Raw genomic sequence first — 11,679 nt, forward strand, 5'->3', positions numbered from 1 at the left:
ATCTGAATGTTCAGATTTAGAGGAGTATCTGACAGACAGCAATTTGTGGAGCAGTTAAAGATAAATCCCTTATTGTGGGGGTAAACATTAGTTAAAGTGTTGACCCCCCTCTTAGCCCAGTGCCTTGACCCAACTTTCTAAATACAAAATTCATTTTGGAGGTCAATTTCAGAAAAGCTCTTTTCACCGACTCATCCATCCTTCTTTCAGTGGTGAAAACAAGGTACATTAAAAGTGTGACATATAGACCAGTTAGTAAGATTGATTTTGGACACTCTATCATTTCCTGTCTAAATTAAGCTTTTGTTTAACAAGCTTCTGGTTTGGTGAATTGAGCAGCTAAGAATGTGTCTAATGTACTTAATTCATGGATTATCCACAGACAATCACAGACAGATGAGCAAGCTTGGTGGTAATATTCACCACAATATGAATAGGGCAAAAGCTGAATAAATTTACTGACCTCTTAGTGTATATACATATATCCTCTGATTTAAAAGCTAATACCAACTAATGTACCTCCTGGCGCTATACCCCTAAAAATTCAGACACCAGTGGTCAGAAAGTGTTAGTTAGAATACAAAGACACACAGTAGAGAAAGTTACCATCCATGACCACAAAAAAAAGGATTCCACTCTACTCTCCCCCCTCCTTTGACATTTTGAATCTTAGAGGACAACGTCTCAAAGGCACTTCCTACTCCTAGATCTTGCCTCTTCATGCCAAGAATTCAGGGCCCTGATACATGCAGATTGAATGAGAGAGAGAGAGAGAGAGAGAGAGAGAGAGAGACAAAAAAGGTAAAGAGATGAGGTAGAAACAGAAGTTTCACTAGAAGTTTGTGGTAAGACCTTAGATGTTAAGAGAGAGTACAGGGAGATTTAAAAACAAGTAGAAACAAGACACACAGGTAGTATGTTTATTTCTTTTTTATTTTAAGGTAAACCGGTTCTTTTTTATTTTAAATACTTGTTCTTTCATCAGCAACATTTCCATTTTCTTCCTCTTTATCTTCATAGTTGTGTTGTAGTTGTTGATTGCCATCGAGTTGAGCATCACTCATGGCGACCTTATGAGAAAAGACCTGAAGCCTTTCTGTAACTATCGTTTCTCAAAGTTCATAGAGTTTCCAGAGGCATGTTGCTTAGGAAGCGGATCATTATTAAAATCATAATTACCACATCCGTAGTTGTTGTTAGTTGCCGTGGAATTTCCTCGGACTCACGGAAACCTGTGTACAACAGAGAGAAATAGTGCCGGCTCCTGTGTCCTCCTCACAGCTGTCGCATATTCAAGTCCAATGTTGTTTCTGTTGTGCCAGTTCATCTCCCTGTGAGTCGTCCACACCCTCTCTGGCCCTTCACTTCATAAAAAATTATGAGTAAGGAAACACAGTGTCACAAAGAGGTGCTTATATAGATGGAATGATCAGAATCCAAGTAAAAATAAGATTCCCTAGATTATTTCTATAAATAATGGAATATTTTCATTATTGATCTTACCTTCTCCTGGGGACTTATACAAAACAAGTGAGTTGGACAATATCCTCTATGATCCACAGAGTTCTCATTAGCTAATTGCAGATGACACAACCCTGCTTGCTGAAACTGAGGAGGACCTGAAGCTCTAGCTACAGAGGGTCAAGGACTGCAGCCTTCAGTATGGATTGAGGCTCAATGTCAAGAAGACAAAGATTCTCACCACTGGACCAATTGGCAGCATCAGGATGGATGGTGAAGAGACTGAGATTGTACACAGCTTTAGTTTGCTTGGCTCCACAGTCAACACTCTTAGCACCAGTAGCCAGGAAACTAAAAGACATATTGCAATGGGAAAGTCTGCTGTTAGGGACCTCTCCAAAGTACTGAAGAGCAATGGTCTCTCTCTGGAGACTAAGGTACGTCGGATACAGGCCATGGTCTTTGCAATCACTTGTTATGCATCAGAGAGTTGGACAATGGCCAAGGAGGATAGAAGGAGAATTGATGCCTTTGAGCTGTGGTGCTAAAGAAGAGTGTTGAGGGTACCATGGACTGCTAGGGAAACAAACAGATTCATCCTGGAGAGGGCTAAACTGGGTGGCTCATTGGAGGCAAGGATTCTGAGGCTCCGCCTAACATACTTTGGACATGTTGTAAGGAGGGACCCGTCCTTGGAGAGGGACATCATGCTTGGCAAGGTAGAGGGACGGTGTAGGAGGGGAAGGCCCTCTATGAGGTGAATTGATTTAGTGACTGGGGTAATCAGGATGGGTGTGTTGGAGACAGTGCAACTGGCACAAGACAGAGCAGAGTTTAGGGCTGTTATACATAGGGTCGCTATGAGTCACAAGTGACTCAATGGCACATAACAGCAACAATAACAATTTTCTTAAAAAGATTGCCCTCTGCCTCCCTCATCTATCTTACTCTATCTACCCACTGAAAACTGGCCACCATGGATGCTCTTTCTGTTATTGGAAATGCCAGTTACAGAATTTCTAGAATCTAAGCAACATGGCAGTTACCCTAGTTTGCAAACTGATAGACTAATGGCTATACTTAGCTACATCTTTAACTGTGATTATTGTTATTTTCAATATGGTGCTGTGCATTGGAAAGTTGGACAGTGAATAGCAATGATAGAGAATTGATGCCTTTGAGCTGTGATGCTGGAAAAGAGTGCTGAATATACCATAAACTGCTAGGAAAACCAACAGGTTTGTCCTGGCGAGGGTGAAGCCTGAATACTCCTTGGAGTCAAGGATTCTGAAGCTTCGTCTGACATACTTTGGGCATGTTACAAGTTGGGACCGGTCCTTGGAGAGGGCCATCATGTTTGGGAGAGTGGAGGGACAGCGCAGGAGAGGAAGACCCTTGATGAGATGGATTGATTCTGTGATTGGAGTGGTGGGAATGAGACAGTGAGGTTGGCACAGGACAGAATGTCATTTAGGATGGCTATGAGTCACAGGCAACCCAATGGCATGTAACAACAACAAACAACAACAATATATTAAATAATGCGGTATGTAAGCAGAAAAATAGTTACAGATTTACCTATGCAGACGCATACTAAAATCTGACTTCCAGACTATTTGAAAAATAATCCTGCAAATGGTCCATCCATCCTCTACCAGGCTTTGACCCTGGAGATCAAGCCTTATCATAAAGGGTTGACAATCCCACATATTATTTTACTGCTCCTTAGATATTAACCTGAAGGTTTTATGGAAATATGTACTTAAAATTCCTGTTTAATTTTTGCCCTTGGCTGAGCACACTGAAGTTCTTACTTGTAATGAACATCTATCTGCCACACTGCTAAGATTTAGACTCTCACGATTTTTAAGTAATGTAGTCCTAAGATACAGAGTGCTGCCTCATAATTAAAGAGTGTCAAGTGGGTTACAACCCATGAGCATAATTAATTCTTGTGAGTTGCACCAGAAAAAAAACTTTGAACAAATAGAAATAATTACCAGTGCATACAGAGAATATATTGGTTTTTTTCTTTCTGAAAATCATTGCTAATTTCTGTAGTAATTCGTATTTTGCTTCTTTGTGTTTTGTTTTTGACCTGGAAGACCTAACATTTGGTATGTCTTCATATTTTTAGAGGATAAAGCTACAATGCTGTAGCAGTCTCAGCTGTTGTTAGTGACTTCCCTTGTCTTCTGAGTCACAGCAATCTCATGTACAATGAAGGAAACACTGGTGGCTCCTATACTGTCCCCATTATTGGTTGCTGTCACAGTCCATGGAGCTTTCATAGACTGATTCTCTAATGTAAGTCAGCAGGACTTTCTCCCTACCCTGTCTTAAATGAGAAGCTCCAGTGGAACCTATTTAGTATGAAAGTAATATTCAAATCTTCATTGAAAGACAGGTAGGTAGTGACTGGATAAGAGGCTGGTCATGAATTGAACCCAGATCCTCTCCATGGAAGGTGGGTTGTAATATACCCTCAAGTGGGAACCAACTCATATTTGGCCTTTCTGCCATTTTTCAGAGGAATAAACTTCATGGGAGAAGATTGCCTATCTCCCTCCTATGGAGAAGCTAGTGGAGTTGAACCATGTGTCTTTATTTTATTTTTATTATTTGTGTGTGTGTTGTGTACCGTCAAATCAGATTTGACTGGTACAGGAGGAGATTGTTCCTCCTTCTCCAGCAAAGCATCTGGTGGATTTGAACCGCACACCTCTGGGATTGCAGTGAAGCTTCTTGCCACTAGGCCACCAGAGCTCGCCTGAACCATGTGTCTTTAGAGTAATAGCAGAGCTTCTTACTGTTAGGCCACCTGGAAATCACCTATTCTAACCCCTTATTCCAAACTCCTGAATTTACTGACTTTTAGGAAGGTTAATGGAAGGATATAATAACTAAGATTTGTTAGTATGCTATTTTAACCCATTTAGAGCACAATCAGGGTAAGAGATATATTCCTATCCTGACTCAGGTGGCACACACAGTTAAGCAGTGAGCTACTAATCAAAATATCAGTGGTTCAAATCCACCCAGAGACACTAATGAAGAAATGACTGGTGATCTACTTCTGAAAATGTCACTGAATTCCTTATGAGTACAGTTCAGACGCATTGGGTGTCGTGAATCAAATTCAATTTGGTGGCAACTGATTTGTTTTTGTTCTGGAAGGCACTGATCGTCTATCACTTACTTGCTATATGACTTCTGAAAGTTTCTTTTACTCTTAGAAATAAAGGACTTTGGAAATTACTGCTGTATTATAAAATATTGCTATTTATCATTTATATTTACTACTCTGTCTTTGTCTTTGTATTGGAATTTTTAATAGTCTAATTTTTCATATCTGCAGCATCCTTAGCATTTTATTATACTGTATATTCTACTTAATTACTTCATATGATGATATCTGACTATTCCCTATAGGCAGACAGGCTGAAATACAGTATACAGTAGAATGTCATGTGCTAGCCTGAGATTAGCTCTTTTAAGGCCTGTTATCTTAGAAGAGGATAGTCAATCTTCCTAGTCTGTCTTCATTGGAAACTCAGTTTATATAGTATTTGACTGACAAGCATTTTACTCAAAAAAGAAGATGATAGACAAGCAAACATAAATATATCTATTAATAGCATCAGCATGCAAAGAAAGGCATTTTGACATGCAAAGACACTTCCTCAATACAAAAACTGGCAGTTAAATTCAGCAATAGTCCTCTACTTTGGAGTTTCCCTTTCTCCCATGAGTAGCTGCTAGGCAAGGCCGGAACTCACACTTGACATGGCTCAGGTCTCCAGACACTCCTTTCCACTCATTATTACTCTGCTTCCAGACAATGATGGCACTCTGGGCCTCTTGGCATGCTGCACTTGGGGGCTGCCACTTGTGAGCTTTCCATTCAGTCTCCTGACATGCGCTTGTGTGCTGCTCCCACACAGTCTAGAGACTAAGGTGACCCTGATCCAGGTCATGGTCCTCTCAGTTGTTTTCTATACATCTGAGACTTGGACAATTAATAAGGATGATGGAAAAATAACTGATGCCTACAAGTTGTGGTGCTAGGTAAGAATATTGAACAGATCACAGGCTGCTTAAAAAACAAACAGGTCTGTTATAGAAAGGTAAAACCAGGCTGTTCCTTGGAGGCAAGGCTTTTGAAAATCTATCTTATATACTGTGGGCACATTGCCTGGAAGGGCCAGTCCTTGGAGAAAGGCATTATGCTTGGAAGAGTAGAGGGTCAACACAGAAGAGGAAGAACCTGGCTGAGACGGATTGACACAGAAACTGTGGCCACCAAAGCAGGTGTGTCAGACATAGTGAAATTGGCTCAGGAGAAGATAGGGTTCAGAGCTATTATTCACAGGATCACTGTGAGTTCTAGTCAACTCAATGGCATATAACAACAACAACAACAACAGCAAAAACAAACATGAAGATATAATTGAAAAAAGAGTCAGACAGCTCAAACAGAGCTGTTGTTGTTATGTGCCATCGAGTCGCTTGCGACTCATAGCGACCCTATGTAAAACAGCCCTAAACTCTGCTCTGTCCTGTGACAATCGCACTGTCTCCAACACTTCCATCCCAATTACCCCAGTCACTGAATCAATCCACCTCATAAAGGGTCTTGGCCTCCTGCGTTGTCCCTCCACCCTACCAAGCATGGTGTCCCTCTCCAAGGACCAATCCCTCCTTACAACATGACCAAAGTATGTCAGACAAAACCTCAGAATCCTTGCCTCCAATGAGCCACCCGGTTTAACCCTCTCCAGGATGAATCTGTTTGTTTCCCTAGCAGTCCATGGTACCCTCAATACTCTTCTCCAGCAGCACAGCTCAAAGGCATCAATTCTCCTTCTATCCTCCTTGGTCATTGTCCAACTCTCTGATGCATAACAAGTGATTGCAAAGACCATGGCCTGTATTAGATGCACCTTAGTCTCCAGAGAGATACCATTGCTCTTCAGTACTTTGGAGAGGTCTCTAACAGCAGATTTTCCCATGGCAATACGTCTTTTAATTTCCTGGCTACTGGTGCCAAGAATGTTCACTGTGGAGCCAAGTAAACTAAAGCTGTGACCAATCTCAATCTCTTCACCATCCATCCTGATGCTGCCAATTGACCCAGTGGTGAGAATCTTTGTCTTCTTGACATTGAGTGTCAATCTATATTGAAGGCTGCAGTCCTTGACCCTCTGCAGCAAGCGCTTCAGGTCCTCCTCAGTTTCAGCAAGCAGAGTTGTATAATCTGCATATCACACATTGTTGATAGATCTTCCACCAATCTTGACCCACCATTTCTCCTCATAGAGCCCAGCCTCCCGGATAATCTGTTCAGGATACAGATTAAAAAGGTATGGAGATAGGACGCATCCCTGGCGTACGCCCTTCCCAATTTTGAACCATGCAGTGTTCCCTTGCTCGGTTCTGATGACTGACTCCTGGTTCAAGTATCGGTTATGCATTAAAACGATCAAGTGTTCTGGGATTCCCATTCTTGTCACAGTCAGCCACAGTTTGTTATGATCCACACAGTCAAATGTCTTTGCATAGTCAATGAAACAGATAGACATTCCTCTGCTATTCCCTGTTTTCTGCTATGATCCATCTAACATCAGCTACAATATCCCTAGTACCACAACCCCTTCTAAACCCAGTCTGGACTTCTGGTAGTTCTCTGTTGATGTGCTGTTCCAGTCATTTTTGGATAATCTTCAGTAGAACCTTGCTTGCATGTGAAATCAATGAGATTGTTCTGTAGTTTCCACACTCTGTTGGATCACCTTTCTTTGGTATGGGAACAAATATAGACTGCTTCTAGTCAGTTGGCCAGGTGGTTGTTCTCCAGATTTCTTGGCACAATTTGGTGAGCACGTCCAGGGCAGCATCTGTTAGCTGAAACATGTCAATTGGTATACCATCTATTCCTGGAGCCTTATTTTTTGCCATTTCCTTCAAAGTAGCCTGAACTCTTCTTTCGTCACCATAGGCTCTTGCTCATATGTTGTTTCATGAAATTCTTTGGTGTCTGCCAATTCCTTTTGATACAGTGACTCAGTATATTCTTTCCATCTTCTTTTGATACCTCCTGGATCATTTAATATTCTGCCTAAAGCAGCCTTGATTGTAGCAACTCAAGGTTTGAATTTGTTCTTCAGTTCCTTGAGCTTACAGAGCTGTAGATTCATTTATTTAGTAACCGCGTGGCACCTACTCATTTCTGGAGTCAGGAGTTTGTTAGATGTGCTCACTGATGCTATCGTGCCTTTGCATGCTTAATATTGAGGTTTCTCAACTCAATTTCCTTTAGTCTCTCAATTAACTCACAGTGTGAGGAAATAGATTCCTCATAGACAAGATCATTAATTATCAAAAGTGGCAGAAAATGGAAGATGTCATGTATTATGCTTCACAAAGAGGTGTTGGGGGGTTAGTTCTTTATCCCCATCTCATCCCTTTGAATCTTTTATAATGTCTAGGCACAATGAGATGAGCTGTTTATTTTAATGTGATCAATATTGGACCACTTTGCTTCTTTACTGGCACAGTATTCCTAAACACAATGAAATGCCAAGAAGTTACATATATATTTTGGGGGAAGAACCAAAAATCAAATTTGCTTTTATTGGTGAAAAGTAAACACGATTAAAATCTGGCTTTAAAAGCACTGTTTGCTATGCTCCTCCTTCCAGGAGAAAGCAGTATCAATTAGCTAAACAAATGATTTATTTGTTTGACAGTGGATTGACACCCACCGCAGAGTAATTTACTTCCCTGATCAACCTTAAGGATGTCAACGACAACATATAATGAACTAGGCAGCAGAAGTAGGGGCTGTCTTAAAGAAGCATATATCATCTGAGAACAGCAGAGAAAACAATGCACATGCTAATTTATTGAGTTGTGATAACTCTGTTTTTGAAGGCTGTCTGTAGTTTTCAGTATAGTGGTTGAGTGAATTACCTTTTGACTCTATAGCTTGAAGATACAGATACAACTAGAGAAATAAGGAAAGGAAAACTTTACGCAAAATAGTTACATCTTCTTCTTATGTCTGTCCTGCTAAAAATCTCATTAGTCTCTCACTGGTTTGCTGCCTCAGCAACTTAACTAGAAATCTAGAAGAGTTGCAGACTACTGGTTTCACCCCAAATGTGTCTCACCTCTCACCAAGTTGTTACATCCCTTTGTGTCTGCTAGTGAGTGTGGGGCTGGCATTACTGAACCCTCGTCTGTCCGCTGACTGAGGCAATGGAATTGATACCAGGTTGTTGAAAGGCAGAAAGAGAGAGAGTGAGAGAGCCAAGTAAGGAAAAGAAAGCACAGAAGAGAGAGATGTCTTTAGCCAGTAGCACTGGTTTGTAATAGAACACAATAACCATTTCTAGAACAGGAATCCTCAGCAAACTCACACGCAATATGCCAACTGTGAAATACAGTTCTGCTGAAGGCTTTTCTTTAAAAAAAAAAAAACAAAATCTTAGCAGATTTAGCAAAAACAACAACAACAACAAAATTTAGAAAGCATATGAGAGGACCTATCCCCAGGGACTGAATGGCTCTAGGAACGAAGTGTAGCCTGATAATCACTAGCTACCCATTATTCCATGCTTTAAGCACAGAAAAAAAGCTTGACAAGAGACATAGCAAGATAGGACCCCTCCTCCAGGACCTGCTCCCTGAGCTCAGGTCTCCTCTGACTGGTTTTATGCACTAATTGCATGTATTCTCACATACACAGTCTAAAGGGTTAATACTAGAAGATACTCTAGTTTTAAAATTGCTCCTCATTCTGAAATCACCAGGCACTCTTGTGTTACTTTAGGTGGAGGGAAGTGTCCTGGTTTTTCATGACCTCTGTAAGATTGTGTGGATGCATTTTCTCAGTTGGGATTCCATTAGGGATGGTGCTGCCTTGGAGAATTACCGGGATGTACTAGAGTAATGAGAGAAATCACATACTATTGACAGAGAGGCAGCTAATGTCTCTCTCTGCAAACTTCTGCTTCCAGATGTTGATACATGTGAGAGAGAAAGATTAGCAAAAAGTTAGCAAAGTCTTTATAGCAGTTTACCAGGCTGCCAATAATTCAAAGAGCCAAAATGGAGACCTCTCAAACAATCTGTTTTTGTGAGTAGACTTTGCAAGAATGATAGTGATGACAATGAAGAGAATGTACAATTCGGGGCTCAAACTGGGCCGCAGACACTTTCATTGGCACTTTTCTGAGGTTCTTTCTCTGAATATCACATGCAAGCAAGACTTTGCTGAAAATTATACAAAAAAGAATGGAGCAGTATATCAACAGAGAACTGCCAGATGTAGAGGCTGTGGTACTGGGAATATTATACCTAATGTCAGATGGAGCTTGGCTGAAATCAGAGAATACCAGAGGAATGTCTATCTGTGCTTCATTCACTATGCAAAAGCATTTGACTCTTTGTATCACCGCAGGCTGTGGCTGACTCTGAGACGAATGGGAATACCAGAACATTTGATTGTGCTTATGCAATATCTACACATGGGCCAGGAGGAAGCTGTCAGAACAGAATAAGGAGACACTGAATGGTTCAAAATTGGGAAGGGTGTACACCAGGGATATAATATGTCTCTATATCTTTTCAATCTGTATGTGGAATAGATTATCCAGGAGGCTGGGCTGTATGAGGAAGAATGTGGCATCAGGATTGGAGGAAGATTCATCAACAACCTGCATTGTGCAAATGACACAACCCTGCTTGCTGAAACTGAGGAGACCTGAAACACTTTCTGCAGAAGATCAAGGACTACAGCCTTCAACATGGATTGAAGTTCAACTTCAAGAAAACAAAAGATTCTCACCACTAAGCCAATAGGCAGCATTATGATAGATGGTGAAGAGATTGAGATTGTTAACAGCTCTAGTTTGCTTGGTTCCACAGTCAACACTCTTGGTAACAGCAGCAAGAAAATCAAGAGACAAATTGCATTGAGAAACTTGACTGTTAGAGACCTTTCAAGAGTACTGAAAAGCAATGACTTCAGTCTGGAGACTAAGATGCACCTGATCCAGGCCATAGTCTTCACAATTGCTTGATATGTGTCAGAGTGCTGGACAATGACTAAGGATTATAGAAAGAAAAGTGATGCCTTTGAGATGTGATGCTGGAAAAGAGTATTGGATATATTGTGGATGGCCAGGAGAACAAACAAGTTTGCCCTAGAGAAGGTGAAACCAGGCTGCTTCTTGGAGGCAAGGATTCTGAAGCTTTGTCTGACATCCTTTGGGCATGTTGCAAGGAGGGTCTGGTCCTTGGAGAGGGCCATCATACTTGGAAGTGTGGAGGGATGGAGAAAGAGAGGGAGACCATCGATGAATGGATTAGTACAGTGACTGGGGTAATGAGGGTAAGTAAGTGTGTTAGAGACAGTAAAGTTGTCACAGGTTAGAACAGGTTTCAGGGCTGTTGTATACAGGGTTGCTATGAATTGCAGGCAACTCGATGGCAAATAACAACAACAACATGTGGTAAAGCATATATTACTGATTTCTTTACATGGACTAGAAAATAGAACTATCATACTTTCCAAAATGTAAGCTAAAAAGTGGACGAACATGTATCATGCTGCATTGAGAAAACTCGAAGCTAAAAACTATGATATAAACAATGGAAAAAGACATATACACTGATAAGATTCAAAGTAGAACAGGAATTATAATTAAATGTTTTAAAATTCCTCCTGATTATAAACCTGAATGGAAAATAAAGCAATTTTATTTCACAACAGAACACATATACATAAAATCATTACTGTCATCCATTCATGTCTTAAGGAAAATTATAAAATTGTATTTCTGGGTAAGGATTAGTGTTAGATTTATTCTCACAATTTTATTGTGGAATCATGGATATCATAGTATCTCAGATAATATTACCTCTTAAATGTTTTTTTTTTCATGGCTGAGTTTCTCATCAAGATCGATTTTTATTCCTGAATCAGTATGGTAGGGTATGAAAAAGATACCTTTGTCTGCTGTGTTGTTACTGTTGGTTGCTGTAGGATCTCTTCTCATTCATAGCGACTCTGTGTGTAACTGTACAAAATCATGCTGTTCCCTCACCATCTTCACCATTTCTTTTCCCCTTTCATTCTCCATATATAAAATGTAGGATGATTAAGTCTCAAGTCAGCCCCACCTGCCTTGTCAGTGAAGCATGAGATACATC

This window comes from Elephantulus edwardii, unplaced genomic scaffold (genome assembly GCF_000299155.1).
Source record: "Elephantulus edwardii isolate Elephantulus edwardi_28Jun2011 unplaced genomic scaffold, EleEdw1.0 scaffold00181, whole genome shotgun sequence".
Classification (NCBI taxonomy): Eukaryota; Metazoa; Chordata; class Mammalia; order Macroscelidea; family Macroscelididae; genus Elephantulus; species Elephantulus edwardii.